Consider the following 16,520-nt stretch of genomic DNA (forward strand, 5'->3'; position numbering starts at 1 on the left):
CTTCACAGTGCCAAACACTGCCTGAAGGCCTAAACCTCAAAGAGCAGCAAAGCTTTCGTTGTTGTGAACTAAAGTCAGCAATAGAAAACATTTTTAAATTATTGGACTGTTTCACCCGGGTAGAGAACACCTCAGTCAATTTGGTTTTACAATTGGCTGGAATTACTCTTGGCTGTTACGTGAACGTTAGTTTAAAACATAAATACCTGGGCCTTTTATTCTTCATTTATTTCTCTTTCTTCTCACAGAATAGTCTCTCTCTTCTGCTCCAGTTCTCTGAACTACATATTTAATGCTTTTAACGAATCCTTCCAATTTCATGGACTCCTCAGATAGGCCTTCCTTTCAGGGATGTTTTCTAGAACAAGTCTATTGCGGGTGTCCGTGCCGTGGCAGGGAAATTCCGATAACAGTCACCAGGTGGCGCCAGAGCCACACTACAATGCCACCTAAAGGCATCTCCCAGGAATAGGGTGTTTGTATTCAGGCACCTGATGGGTTTGTGCTTCCTCTCTAGAACTTCTTCCATCCAGGCTAGTCCCACAAGTCACCTGGATCTTGTCTACTCCTCATTACACCGTACCTGCTCAATTTCAGCAGGCAGAAAGAGGATTCCTTTCAGCAGCTGCAGAAGCTATTTTCTCACTGGGATGAAACAAGGGTTTCAGGTTTGCTAGCCAAGAAGCATTTATCCAAAGCCAGCTGCGTGCTTGGCTCTGTTCTATCTCTTGATTTAAATCTAGCATTTTGCTGTTGGGTAGGAATGTAGGGTTCCTGTACTTATCTGTATCTCCAACCCCTGTTTAATAGGGAGAGATACTGAGGGTCACAGAGGAGAAGGTGCCTGATTCATACCATTGAGAATGTGCATAGCAGCAACTATCCTAAAGGCCAGGCTTCCTAATTCCAGTAGCATTTCCTTCGTGCTCAGTGTTATTCCAAAGCAACTAGAGGACAAGCAGCTTAGACTCATCCTATGCCCCAGGTTCCAGCATGGGCAAAAAATGCCTTTGTAGGTGCACTGAAGAATGTGCCGGTTGACTGATGAATAAACTGGCTCGATTATCCTTTTATTCTGACATAAAAGGTAATGATTTTGATCCAGAAATTCCAAAATTTTTGGGGGGTGGTGGGGAGAGAGATTTTTAACTTTAAACTCAAACCTAAATTTTAGATAAAATAAAAATGTATCTTCTAAAATTTAAATAATAACATCTTAGAAATTACCTTTAAGTGTTTATTTGTATCCTTAGCAAGTTATAGATATGCTATGTATCAGCAGTGTCATGAAGATGCTGAATTTTTGCAACAGTGAAATATTTTTAATAGCATGGTAAAGCTATTAAATACGAAGATTCATTCATTTATTCACAAACGACATGTCAGAGCCTTCTATGTGGCTCACGCCACTCTAGTTCTGGGGATACAGCGGAGAATGCTCTGCCTTCACAAACGTCTGTGCTGGTGAAAGGAGATAGACGATCAACAGTAAAGGAGTACAATAATACAGAATGTCACATAGTGGGCAGCGCTTTGGAGAAATGTCAGATAATGTCAGTGGTCAGCGCTTTGAAGAAAAAACAAAGGAGGGAAGGAGGACAGGAAGTACTTGAAAGGGGGCAGGGCATCCTGTTCTAAATAGCTTGGCAAGGGAAGACCTCACAGATAAAAGGGTATGTGTACAAGGCATTCTAAGCAAAAGGAATAACCAGTGAAAACTATCCAAGAGAGGGGCATGCCTCATACATCCGAGAAGAGCAGAAGAGCAAGGAAGCCAAAGTTTCTGCAAGGGTGTGAGCCAAGGAGAGGAGTGCGAGCAGAGGGAAGAAGCCAAAGATCATTGCATCAGCTTGCTTTCTTTTTTCTTTCGTTCTCTCTCTCTGTTCTCTCTCTCTCTCTCTCTCTCTTTTTTTCCCCAAAACCAAAGAAGGAAGACTTTGCTTTAGTTTCGGCACCTGGTTAAACTTTTTTGAAATAATTCATGATTTTCCTTTTGCTACTGGGGAAAGTACATAAAATGTCTAGGTTACTAATCAAGCTTCAAAGGTAACAGGGGAAAACTGTCATCGGAGAAGTGCTAAGGATTGATTAATACTGAAATAATTTCCATCTCAGGCTGGAAATTCCACCTATCTGCTGGAGTTGACAACCAAGATTGATCACCCAAGCCAAGTTAATCATAACAAATGAAAATGTTGAGACACCTATAATTAATTACTCTCTAAATGAGATTCCCATCTTTGCTAAAGATAGCCTCGGAATATATCAGGTCATCCATCTTTCAGTTTCTTGTACTAGATTCATAATTTCATTTTCCCTCTCACTCCCCTCAGAACCCGCCACACATCTTACACAGACAATGACTTTTTACTTCTGGTCTTAAGAGTATTCTATGGAAGATATATACAATTATAGGAAATTATGAATCCTGTGATAATGAGAGCGTTTCTCTGCTGGCTCAGAAGAACTGGTATTTATAAATAATTTTGAAATATACGATCTCTTTCCTACTTTTTATTTTCCTGACCTTCCTTAAAACACTATGAATCAGGTATTTTTGTCATCACTATTATGATTCCGATTTTACACGTGAGAAACCATGGTCAAAGTACTTACAAAGCTCTTCGATCCCCTTGTCTTCATCAGAGCACCTGGTGTTGCAATTCCTTTGATACCTTTGTGATCAGCTTGGTCTCATGAACCATTTCAAGTGCAGCAAAGACTTCTGCACCAGCCACATAATAAGGAGAAAATAAGTGTCTGATGGATTGCACTTAACTCTTCGTGAGATGTCTCCTTCTCCTTGCTTGTCCTTTGTACACTCACGTGACTCAGAAGTCACCTGAGATGCCACCTACTCTGGGAGACTTCTACAGAAGTTCTTCTTCTCTCAGATGACTCGTCTCTGCATCCTCCAACCTCTGTACATTGTGCACCCGTTATATCATAATCTCTGGAGCTGCAACTCCCAATTCTATTTGTAGCTCAATAAATACTCATTGAGAAAAGGTATTCCTAAGGTCTACATCGCAAGCCCATAGCTAACATCATACTTACTGGTGAAAAGTGAAAAGCTTTTCTTCTAAGATCAGGAATAAGACAAGGATGCCTACCCTCGCCACTTTTATTCATCATAGTACTAGAAGTCCTAACCAGATCAATTGTGCAAGAAAAATCAAGAAAAGCCATCCAAGTTGAAAAGGAAGAAGTAAAATTATCTTTTTTGCTGATGATGTAATGTTATATATTGAAAACCCTAAAGACTCCACCAAAACCTTTCTTTGCTTTTAATTACACTCCATGCTCAGTGTGGTGCCCAGTGTGGGGCTTAAACTCACAACCCTGAGATCAAGAACTGAGCTGAGATCAAGACTTGGGCACTTAACTGACTGAGCCATCCAGGGGGCCCTCCACCAAAACCTTTTAGAACTAATAAACAAATGTGTGTGTGTGTGTGTGTGTGTGTGTGTACACATATATATAATATACATATATAATACATATATACATATTTAATAATATATATTCATCATATAATAATTATATTATTCATATGTCATATATGATGTTATATTATTAAGCCTTAAAAAAAAGAAGAAAATCCCTGAGCGAACAAACAAAAAGGCAGACACAGACTGATTAACACATAGAACAAACTGGTGATTGCCAGAGAGGAAGGGGGTGGGGGGATGAATGAAGTAGGTGAAGGGGATTAAGAGGTAAAAACTCCCAGTTATAAAATAAATAAATCACAGAGATGAAAAGTACAGCATAGGGAATATAGTCAACAATGTCATAATAACATTGTAAAAGGAAAAAAGGGAAATCCTGCCATTTTTGACAATGTGGGTGAAACTGGAGAGTATTATGCTAAGTGAAATAAGCCAGGCCGAGAAAGACAAATACTGCATGGCACCACTTAGATGTGGCCTCAAAAAAAGAAAAAAAAAAAAAGTCAAGCTCACAGAAACAGGGAACATAATGGTGGTTGCCAGGGAGGGCTGGGAAGGTAGGGAGAGGCTGGTGGAAAGATGCAGATGTTCAGTTGTAAGATAAATAAGGTCTGAAGACCTAGTGTAAACATGGTGATTATACTCGATAGCACTGTATTGGGTAATAGAAATTTCCTGAGAGAGTAGAACTTACGTTGTTCTCATAATAATAATTAAAAAAAAGCAAACATGAGAAATGATGGATAAGTTAGCTCAATGATAAGAACCCTTGCACAGAGTATGTATATCAAGTCAACATGGTGTACACTTTAAATATATTTTATTTAAATATATTAGATACATATATTTTATATAAGCTTATATAAAATATAAATTTAAATTTTATGTAGGTTTTATGTGTCAATTATACCTCAATAAAGCTGGGAGAAAAAAAAAAAAGACCTGTAGAAGGAAAAAAAGTCTGCCATCACCTTAGGAGCCTATTAGAGATATCAAAATCTGGGAAAAAAAAAAAAAGGATAGCATGCGACAGACCCCATAGGAGTTGTAGGAGTTCCAGAGGCGGAGCAAAGGCCACAGAGGTGGCCGACAGACAGGTGGGGAAACAGCCTCTGCTCTCAGGGAGCTTGTGGTCTAAGATGCTAGTAACACGTTAGTTAAAGCAAGTAGACAAATGGAAGGCATAGTGAAAAGCATGTGAAAGAAGTAGAGACAAATTCTATTAAAAGTCAAAGGATGGGGAGATTAAATCTGGTTGCTGAGCTCGAGGAGATATTGATGGAGGAAAGAGTATTTGGGGTCAGTTCTGAAGACGGGAAAGGGCATCGATACCTGGAGAGGTCATCTGGGGAGCTGTGGGGTGGGATGCGGGTATGGGAAGTCGAACTCCAGGGCACAGAAGAGCAAAAGGTTTTTGAACACAGTGTTGCACTTTGCTTCGAGGGAACCCCAACTTGATCGTGACCTCCCTGGGCCCCAAGCCCTTTCTGGGTGTGTGGTTTCCTTCACTCTGTCAAGGACCTGGATTACATAGACATCCAACCCATGATCGATGGTGTACATTGACATGAAACAGATATCAAATAAATATAAATATAAGGATGTCTATGTTTATAATTATATAATTATAGTCCTCTGTGCTTGTAGAGTTTGTACAAACTTTCAGCATGTTAACAGTTGTCAAATGCATCGAAGTTCTGGAGTTGGCACTACTTTATATGGGAACTTTGCTGTCTCCTTCATAGGGTCCTTATGAGCTTTAAATGTTGAAGGCTTGCAGTTTATATCACAGTGCCTATAATGGAGTAAGTGCCCATCAAATGTTATTATGGTTATTGGTATCATCATCATTGTTATCATTATTAGTTTTGCTTTCTAATAGCCTGCTGGAGTCTCCAGGGCAGATGTGATTGTCCCAGTTTTGTAGAGGGGAATCCGTGGGGTTCGGGAGGTATAAATAGTTGAGCGTAACAGATAAGCAAGAAGGTTTTAGTTCTCTTACCTCCTGTACAGTGGCCTTTCCCTTGCCATCATGTCTCAACATATCCACGTTAGAAAATTCTTCCAGTTGGGGAAAAAAGTTGGCAGAAAGGAAAGTTAATGAGCTGAATCATGTAGACAGACAGATTGGAAAAATATTGTTGTTCCTTTTGCTTGTTATGTTCTTGCCAGAAATCAAGTAGGTGGAGATTTTGAAGAGTAACCAGTTAGATAAATATGGTGGTTTCAGATAACTGAGTTTAGAGCCATACCGGCTATATTTAAACTTTGAAGAAAAAAAACCCAGAAAATTCAGGCAGGATGCTGAACTCATTGAGCTTGACTCACTACCAAATTTCTCTCATCAAAAGTAATGACTCTAAAGAGTTATAAATACCATAATCCTACATCATGAAGCATAAATTATTTCAAGAAGAGTTTTATATTTAAGTCACCTCAAAATTTGGGGAGTTAACTAAGACTACAAATGTCTAAGTCAGACCCCGGTAGCCTAAGAAAAGAATTAAAATGTTGACATAGCAATTAAGGGCTAATCTTCTCACTATATGCACCGTTCCCTCTGCTCAGAGGTCACTTTCTGTCTTTAACCCTTGTCTACAACTCACACCGGCCTCCATAAGAGAAACCAGGTCCCACCAGCAATGTTCCAGCTTAATGACATAAAAATCCTGATCACCAGTGCATGAAAGTAAAACTAAGATAAACTAGTATCCGCTACTGATAAATATTTAACAGATGTGGTCCAAATCCCTCTGCCAGCCGGAGGAGGGAAAGACGTTCTATTTCACAGTTCGGATATAATTATTGGCCACATTTCTCCAAGCAAAGACAGTGACATTGGCTCACTCCCCAGGAGAATTTTCTTCTGATCTTGGCACTGGGATTTGCTTTTCTTTCACAGACTGCAAATATGCCCTTCATTTGACCCAGTTTATTCATTCAAAAAGAGAACCCGGAACCAAAACCCTGTATGAGAAGTCAAAAAGGAAGGGGCTGGCACGGCCTCTGTTTGTATACCCACCGAAGGATTCCAGTCAAGTACATATATTTTCGATGCCACTGACGGTGCCTTATCTCTGTGTCAACAGGAGACCAGCTTGGCCAGCAAATAGTCATTTGACCCAGTAGTTCACTCAGGAGTTAGGAGAACTTTCACCCGGGCCCTGGGAGTCACTTTTTTGGACTACTTCTTAGACAATCACCATTGTTCCAAGTTTTATGCCCTTTTCACTCTTTAAACAGACTATGCACAAATCATTTTCCTAAACATCACCGTTGAGACTCCTTCCAGTAACGACTGACTCATCATTTGGATTCCCAAGCAGCTGTTGTATAATTTGAGCAGGATGTTTTGACCATGTTCCTTGACCTGACCAGTTTGACCCCAAGGATGTTTTGGTCCAGGAATGCATTCCAGAGCTTAGGTGGGTAACACACCACAACTGTATTCATTTCCCATTTCCACTCTTTTCCCATGTCATCATTTTCCTAACATGGTTACCAGAATATTTTTTTTTCTAAATCACTAATCTGATCCTGTCACTCCTCTGCTTAAAAGCCATCAATCATTGACTTCCTATCACCCACAAAAAAGCAGACCACATTCTGATCCCATTTGACCTGACTTTTCTTATCTCCAACCTTCTCCTCACAGAACTGCCCATGGTCACGAAGCACATCCCGCATGTATCATATGTTAACTTAGGTTTTTCGTTTTTTTTTTTCCTTGCCCAAGGCCCTCCTCCTGAATTATTTTCAAGTCTCATTATTTCTCAATACAAAGAATCCTTCAGGATCCATGTCAAGACTGTCTGCGTCTAGGGAGCCTTTTCGGACAACTCCAGACTTCTCATGCCCCTCTTCTAAACACACGGCATGTGTGCATCCTGTCTTAGTCATTATAGGCATATCCTCACTATTTAATTTATACTTCTATTCCTGAGAACATCCCTAGCTCACCAATAATTGAGAGTCGAGCCTATGTTTTAATTATACAGTTTTCAAGAGCAATGTGATTGGGAACCTGATACGTTCGTTCTTGATTGTGAGAACAAAGGATCCCATCAGAATTCTTCTCCCTTCATCCTTGAGTGTCTGTCTCAAAGCTGTGTAGCCCCCCAAAAAGGGCAGAAGAACTTGCCAGACAGAGAAGGATGTGTCATCCTCTGGGAATGTGCACATAGGTTTACTCTCCGGGTTACAAGCTCCAGATCCTGTATGAGGTGACTCTCCGTGGAGTGCCTGGCCCTAGGACCTGCCGTGGAGCTGGGGCTAGTCAGTTTAAGTCAAGGAATTCCGTGGAAAGAGAAGACCCAGATGGGAATACGCAACTGATGAAACAGGTATTTCCTACGGAATCTGCCTCTGTAAGGAACAAGTGCCAGCATATGATGGTTTTATAAGAAGTATTATTGGTAGTTTTATTGTATTTTGAGCATTAAGAATCTGTGATCTGGAGAGTCATTTGTTTGTTTGTTATTTCAACAATTATTTATTGAGTACTTGCACTGTGCCTGAGGACACCCAGAGGGCAATACGATCCCTGCTCTTGAGGAATGTTCCTTAGAGATGGAACAGCTGAGGCTCAGCAAGGTCAAGTGATGGCCACTGGGCAAACACCTGTTGGCCTGGACTCACTCTCAGATCCTCTGATTCCTGTCTTGGCCCTCTTTCCCATCTATGCTGCTCCACGGACTATGCTCAGCGAGTGACTCTGCTCCTCCTGGGTTTCTTAAATTTTGTCTGGATGGCTGGCAAACTTGGGATAAAGATACAATGTGAGGGGATAGGCCCTATTTTCTATGTGACCAAGGAGAGAGCAGAACAAACTGTCTGAGTCGGGTGGAAACCGTGTGGCTAAAACAGCTTTCCAAAGACAGTTCCTGGTCTCAGAAACTATCTGGATTATTTTTCCCCTGAAGTTTGCATTTCAAAATGCTTCTTTCCACTGGCACTCAAGCTCCTAAGACCTCACAGTTTCCCTGGGATGTGTGCCAATTTGATTACCTCTTTTTTCCATGCTTGGAAGCTGCTATGTCATAATCCTTTAACCTCTGCAAAGCCAGGAAAAATGTGACAGCAAAGGCAATGTTAGTACTGGAAAACATTTTCCCCCTTTAGATGTTAAAGGTCTGTTACATATTTACAAAGAGGTACACAAAAGTCTGTCACTTACACTTGGTGTTATCCTGAGCTCCTTCCTTCTCCCACAGAAACTAGAAGATCTTTAGGAAAATGGCTTTGACTTCATGGCAACACCTCAGATGCCCTTCCCCACTTGGTTCTCCCATTCTTAATCCTTGGGTTTTGGTCTTTCATATCCTTAAGAATCTCTCTGACTTTTAAAATTGGTTTTAATATCTCCTCCCTGCCTCTTTTAATTAAGCCTTGATAGGATGACCAACATGGTTTCAATTTCTTCTGTCCTTGAAACCAGCCGTAAAGCATCCTCGGTCCTACTATCTCTTGACTTCCCAGGCCAGGCCCCAAAGCCTCCTGCTTAATTCAGCTTATCAGGTTATAAGAAGAGAGTGTAGACAGGCCAGAGGGGAAAAAAGGAGAAAGAGACAGAAAGAGAGAAAGGTGACTAATGGACTTCCTAGAAAGTTTTATTTTTTCCTTTTCATAGATGAAGTATGTATGTACGTATTTATTTATTTATGGTAAATGTGGTAGAAGTTGCCTGGGTATTCACAAACAGATTTCCTCTTACCCCTAAACCCACTGATGGCTAGTTAATATTTCCCAGCCTTCCTTACAGTTACATTTGACCATGAGTGACTCTTTTCTAGCCCACGTAAATGCAGGTGAACCTGACATACACCACATCTAAGCTTGCATTATAAAAACTTCCTACAAACTGTGCCCTAGTCTCCTTCCTTTGTCCATGGGCACATAGAACTTCTTATCCTAGGAGACAGTGGAACAAATAAGCAGAGATACCCCGATAGGTCTCTGACTTACCAGTGGTGGAAAGCCACCACTGAGTACATTATTGGATTTTATGTGACTGAAAAATGAGCACCTATAATGTTAAGCTACTGAAGTGTGGGGGTTTATTTGTTTCAAAAGCATATGCTACCGGGGTGCCTGAGTGGCTCAGTCATTAAGCGTCTACCTTCGGCTCAGGGCATGGTCCTGGAGTTCTGGGATGGAGCCCCATGTCAGGCTCTTCTGCAGGGAGCCTGCTTCTTCCTCTCCCACTCCCCCTGTTTGTGCTCCCTCTCTCGCTGGCTGTCTCTCTCTCTGTCATATAAATAAATAAAATCTTTTAAAAAAAAGCATATGCTACCACCAACTGTTATAGAAATCAATATGTTGGCATTGGCTTAGTGGTTGGTTTTAGGGTGGCAAGTAAAGAGATAAATTAGGCCAGAAGAGAAAGAGCTTTGTTTTGTTGTGACAAAATATTTGATTGCCTTCAAGTTTTGAAGGCAGCCTACTTGATTCCTTACCTCTAGAGAAAAAGTCAGAATAATTGTGTATCAAATTGTATTGATTTGACTTAGCACAGTATTACAAAAGAGAGGAATTCAGGCAAGAATAGACTGCTTTCCAAAGAGGTGTCCATGACAATTGAGATACAAGATTCTACAATGTTGGAAAAGCAAGCTGCTGCCAGATCTCAAACAGTAGCAGATAAGATTGAAAGAGATTTTTAGTCACTAAAGCCGGGTAAATATTCTTAGTTGAACTAAATAGCTCGAGTCTGAGGCAGCATTTCCTGAATAGTATAGCCTTCCCAAATATAATTTCACATACCATCAAGGTAATCACTGTTAAGTTGAGAAAAAGAATAGGAAGAGGTTTAAAAAGAAAGAAAAAAAGATAAATATATATAATAAAATAAATAAAACAAAAAGAGAGAACTATGTGCAGTAAAGGGCCTCGACTATGGCAATAGGGACATGGAACCACTTAGAAGAAAACTGATCAGAAGTCTACGGAGTTTATGAGAGAAATGAATTTTCAAAGAATTCACAGGTGGAGACTGAAAAGCCCTTAGCTGGCCAAGCTTTAAACAAGCCCTGGGCTTCGAACTTGCACAAGCAAGAAAGGAACTATGAAATGCGATCGACCTGCAAGGAAAGCGTACTCCCCAGCCCTCACTTCAGACAAGGGAATGCTCCCCAGAGAGCCAGCAGCTATGCTGGACTTCTGGTTTTAAAAAAGGAATTTCCTGTACTCCAGGACAGAGAGACCTCTGTTCACCAAGAATCACAATTGCCGAGAATCAAGGTCTCTCCCATCCTTACTTTTTCCAATAAGAGTCTATAATGTTTTCATCCTGCCTCTTCTCCCCTATTGTATTTTGTATGTGTGTTGAAAGTGGATAGCAGATGCTTTGGTTTTTTCAGAGCACAGGTCTCTAGGATACGAGGAGCTAACTCTGTATCTGGTGGATAGAATGGCTATATCGCCCAGAAGTCCTGGATTATGAGCTGGATGCAGTGACTGGATGGGACTTTAGTTTATCTTCTTTAGGTAAGGGGCTGAACTCATTCCCTTCAGGAGAAGATGAAACTGATAGTTGGTGACAATTTCCTCTTCTTTCCTGGCTATCCAGTTCATCAACCTCGTTTCTCAGCCTTCGTTACAGGTGTGTAATATGAGTAAGTTCTAGGCAATGTTACTACTTCCAGAACTGAGCCATAAAAACCTAGGTACTTCTAAACATAAATTAATCTCTCCATTTCCCATAAGCCTATAGCACTACGTTTGTATCTGTATATACCTGTTTTTTTTTTTAATATTATTTATTTATTTATTTGACAGAGATAGAGACAGCCAGCGAGAGAGGGAACACAAGCAGGGGGAGTGGGAGAGGAAGAAGCAGGCTCATAGCAGAGGAGCCTGATGTGGGGCTCGATCCCATAACGCCAGGATCACACCCTGAGCCGAAGGCAGACGCTTAACTGCTGTGCCACCCAGGCGCCCCTGTATATACCTGTTTTTGTTCTCTCTCTCTTCACTGTTAGTGTAGTGAATTCTAAAATAGTAGAGATAAGGATGTATACAGAGGGCTGACTATCACAGATTTGGGAGACCAGAGAAAGCATTAAAGGATATTTAGTCCAAACTAACCAATGAAGGTAGAGAAATTAGCTGAGCTTCAGGGTCGGGGGCAAGATGCTATCCAAGCAAAAGGAATAGGAAAGGAGACCCAGAGGCACAAAAAATCCTGTGTAGCAGACAGTGAGAATTCCCCACCAACGTGTCCTTAGTCTTCCTAATGTCACTGTCCTGAGATGCTTCTTCAAGCATCTACATCTGTATCTCTTTCCCTGAGGCTTTCTTTGGTTGCCAGCACCCATTCTGCCCCCATGCGGAAGGCTGGAAGTGCCAAGGAACTGATAGCTCTCCCTCCCCAGGATTTGGTATATGAGTACAATGGTCCTGTTCTACACTGGATCTCAGAGTTCCACAGCCGGATTCAGTTTTATAAACAGCAGTGGTACTGCGCTTAATAGCCCAGTCACGACTTCTCTGTCTCCACTGTCCAGGACCACACTGGAACATCCTGAGATCAACTCCCAATTACAATACATGCATATGAATCCTTGTCTCAGGGTCTGCTTTCGGGGAAAGCAAACTACCACACCATGCCATAATTGAGGAACGAAGAAAAGACCAAATTGATTGAAACAGGGACTACATTGACCTTTGAACAGATGGGTTTTAGGGGCACCAATCATTCACCCAGTCAAAAATCCGCATATGACTTTTGACTCCCCAGAACCCTAACTACTAATAGCCTACTATTGACAGGAAGACTTACCTATAACATAAACAGCTGATTGACACATATTTTGTATGTTATATACTGTTTTCTTACAATAAAGTAAGCTAGAGGGATGCCTGGATGGCTCAGTCGGTTAAGCACCTGCCTTCGGCTCAGGTCATGATCCCAGGGTCCTGGGATGGAGTCCTGCCTCAGACTCCCTGCTCAGCAGGGAGCCTGCTTCTCCCTCTGCCTGCCACTCCCCCTGTTTGTGCTCTCTCTCTCTCTGACAAATAAATACAATATTTTTTAAAAGTGAGCTAGAGAAAAAAATGTTATTAAAGAAAAATTATAAGGAAAAGAAAATACATTTATAAAGCTGTGCTGTATCTAGTGAAAGAAACCTGCATATAAGTGGACCTGCACAGGTCAAACTCCTGTGGCTCAAGGGCCTACTGTATAAGGAAGAGAAATCATAAAAATGCATATGGGAAGGTCACATTCCTACTTTGTCTGAAGGGCATTTAAATACCACCACATGGCTTGCTAAATAGGAATATATGGGGCATCTGGGTGGCTCAGTCGATTAAGCATCTGCCTTCAGCTCAGGTCATGACCCCAGAGTCCTGGGATCGAGTCCCACATCTGGCTCCTTGCTCAGCAGGGAGCCGGTTTCTCCCTCTGCCTGCTGCTCCGCCTGCTTGTGCTCTCTCTCTCTCTCTCCCTCTCTCTCTCTGGCAAATAAATAAATAAAATCTTTAAATAGTCCAATAGGGAAATAGTTAGACATTAGATTTGTGTTAGAAAAAGTATCCATCCGGAAGCAAGAGAAAAATGGATCGCTGTGGGGACAGATGGAGAAAAACCAGGAGAAAGGAGAGAAATTTGGAGGTTTTTAAAGTAATCAAGATTAAAATAATAACTTGAACTTTGATGAGGGATGAGTGGTTAGAGAGCTAAGAGGACTTGAGTGAGATTTAGCTTCAGATAGGCTCAAATAGGCAAATCAAATTGACAGGTCTGATAGAATGTGAAGAGCGGGAAGCAGGATTAAAACCGAGGACATTCCGTGGGTGCTGGTTTGAGAAACTGGATGGAAAGTGACAGCCTTTTCCCAAGCAGCAAACCGAAGAGTTGATCAAAAGGAACCAAAAGGAGGTAAAAAATGCTCTGTTTGGGGCATGATCAATTTGACGCACCAGTCAGACATGTATAGATATATCTAGTAATCTGTAAGATTTATGGGTCAGAGGTTCAAGGAAACGATCCGAGCTGGAGCTGTAGTTTTGAGTATTATTTAAATGTGGATGTTATTAGAAGCAGTAAGATGATGCTATCCAGCGAGAGCTGGAGGAGCAGTGGCTCGTTTTACTCCAGGGCTGCTGCTCCCTCCAAGACAATTCTTTTGTTTTGTTCTGTTTTGTTTTTCCTGCCTCTCATCACAATGATTAGAAAAGAACTCATGGATTTTATTAGAGGCCAGAGGTCAACTATGAAAGATACCTTGCTAGACAGCTGTTTAGTAATGCAGGTGAAATATCTCTTTGTAATTATCTGAGCCTAGGACCTAAATATTTTTTCTCAAATAAATACAAAATTTACTTTGTAAATTTTTTGTATGCGTTGTATTTTCCAGAAATGAAACTGTGTGTATTAGAGATCATTTTATGTAGTTTTTCTTTGGCTATTTACTAAGAGCTATTCACTATTATGGAATATAACTTAGCAATATAAAATAGCTATACAGGTGATGACATTTATGCTTTATTACAATGTAATATAATGTATTACATCCATATCTGTTTGAAATGTTGTAAGCACACTTATGACAGAGATTTGAAACATCAGGAACATTAAAAGTTGTTTCATATTATCACCCACATAATTTGTGCATAGCAGAATGATAAGAAAATGGGAAATTATGACACTGATTTCTTTTATATCTGAATTTCCGATTGTATTCAACTTGCATATGATTCAGTTTGAACATGCGTTTCACCCATGACTTCTCTATAGCCTTCTGCACTGTTTCTTTTTACACTCTGTTCCTTCGGATGCTGTCTATTGAAGGATATTGTCTCCAGGTCATTTTGAACACTGGAAACTGAATTGTGAGATAAGCAATATATTTTCTGTGATATTTTATCATCCCATGCCATCACAAACATAGAGAATTATGTCAGCACTATCAGATTTCCGTATTTTATCTTATTAGACTGTCTGTAATTTATATTGGTATGTTAATTCTACTGCGATTAGGATATTTCCCTTTTTATTCATACCATTGATGAATCGGTCTGGTTCATATTTTTGTTAACATTTTTAATCTAGTGTCCAGCCGCACATCTGATTTTTCAGTTCCTACGCTTCTTGGTCATGATGCCTTCTTATCATCTGAATTATATTAAATTCAAGCATTTGCATAGTTGCCACACAGAGTCTAATATCTTAATTCACTTTTTCACATGTATCACTGCTTTTTTTTTCATAATCTTAACTGGTCAAACTATACTTGTGTTTCAATGAACACTGTTACAAATACAAAGTTCTTTTCATCTAGGCATTAAGGAACAAAATTCATTTTCACTGGTGTAGATATTTTGTAGTGCTCTTTTTGACAGCACGTATAGTAAAATTGGAAAGATACAGAGTGGGTTACCATGGCCCCAGGGCAAGGATGATGCACACATTCGTGATGTAGATATTTTATAGAAATTAATTCTGTCAGTAATTTTCAGGAGGCCCTACTTACATATTTGAACCTTCATTTTCTGGGAGTATTGCTGTTTGAACAAATGATAAATGCCAACCCTAAAAGAGACAGCAAGTAGAAATATCACAATGGAATCAAATTTTATTGGTCACTGTTCAAAGAGATAATCGTACTCTGTGGGGTCACATCGCATATTCTGAATACCATTTCCTATAAAAGCTCATTTCTTAGCTCTTTTCTGGGCTCTGGGTCTTCCTACTTTAAGTATCATAGGAGCGCTGTGATTTCAGAGGGATCCCCCAGTGGAAAGGCCATTCCTTTCTTCAGAGTCAGAGAAATAAGCGGTAATGCTGATCCCCCAGTGGAAAGGCTGTTCCTTTCTTCAGAGTCAGAGAAATAAGCGGTAATGCTGATCCCCCAGTGGAAAGGCTGTTCCTTTCTTCAGAGTCAGAGAAATAAGCGGTAATGCTGATCGCGTGACAGGGGACAGCTACATGTGAGATGGCACAGATGACAAATTCCCACCTAACATGATAATAAGTGTTTTGGTTTCCATCTATGACCTTCATTTCACAGAATGTCTGCCTCATGCACACAACATTTTGCAGTGATTTTGAGAAGTCCTGTGACTTCAGGTTATTAAGCCCAATGGTTCCTCAAGCTCTGACACTTGAAAACTCTATGACTCAAGAGTTATTGTCATGTTCTTCCTCCCGCCGATCCTCAGAGCAGTGAGAGACAGAATATTCGTATGAACCAATTTGGAAATTTGTCAAAATTCAAACAGACCATTACTGGCAGAGCTTAAAATTGCACAAAGCTTCCCCCTCCCACTCACGCTAAAAAATTCGATTCCTTCCACTATGCCGTGCTGCTATTCTGTCTGCTCCCACAAGCACGGAACCCATGTGTAATGATTAGCAGGTCAGAGCAAAACGCAGATCTATCACGGTCATAATTTTTTTTCTCATGTAGTCTTTTTATTACTTTTGATTATATGCAAAATATGTGAACACTTCATGAGTTATCTCCTGCTAAGTAAATCACTCCCCAATTAGTGGCTTAAAACAATACTTAATTATTTTGTCATCAGCTCCGCTGTCAGGGAGCCGGGCAGGGCGTAGCTGGGGCCTCTGCTCTGGGGCCTCTCACCAAGCTGCAGTCAAGGACCACAGCCACTGCCAGGTTCAACTGTAGCAGGGTCGCGTTCCCAGCTGACTCGGTGGTGGTTGGCAGGATTCAGTTCCTCTAGGGCTGTGGGTTTGAGGGCCTCGGTTCCATGCTGGCTCTTGAACTGGAGCTGGCCAGGTGGCCCTCTGCACCAGGGCCATCACGTGTAGGGGCCAGAGAGGAAGTCACGATCTTTTATAACCTGGTCATGGCATGTCTCCTCGTCCCCGGGCTGTACTCTCTTCATTCCCAGCAAGTCATTGCATTCAGCCCAGTGTGAAGGGGAGGTGATTACACAAGAGTGTGAACAGCAGGAGTTGGGGATCCATGGGAGCCATGTCAGAATCTGCTCACCACAGATATACTCAGATTACATTGATTTTTGTAACTCAAATCTCAGAAATTCTCTCAAGAGCACCTTGATGGATGAATGCATGTGGTTTGAGGGAGGAATGCTTTACTT

At 40.9% G+C, this 16,520-nt stretch overlaps 1 non-coding gene across 1 annotated transcript; it reads left to right on the top strand.

Moving 5' to 3' along the window:
- Positions 1–14,779: 14,779 nt before the first annotated feature.
- LOC123778589 (U6 spliceosomal RNA) lies at positions 14,780–14,884 on the top strand. The gene has a single exon (XR_006775956.1). It is a non-coding gene; the product is annotated as a U6 spliceosomal RNA (small nuclear RNA).
- The last annotated feature ends 1,636 nt before the right edge of the window (positions 14,885–16,520 follow it).

Source organism: Ursus americanus, chromosome 7 (genome assembly GCF_024610735.1).
Source record: "Ursus americanus isolate L20-20 chromosome 7, mUrsAme1.1.p, whole genome shotgun sequence".
Classification (NCBI taxonomy): Eukaryota; Metazoa; Chordata; class Mammalia; order Carnivora; family Ursidae; genus Ursus; species Ursus americanus.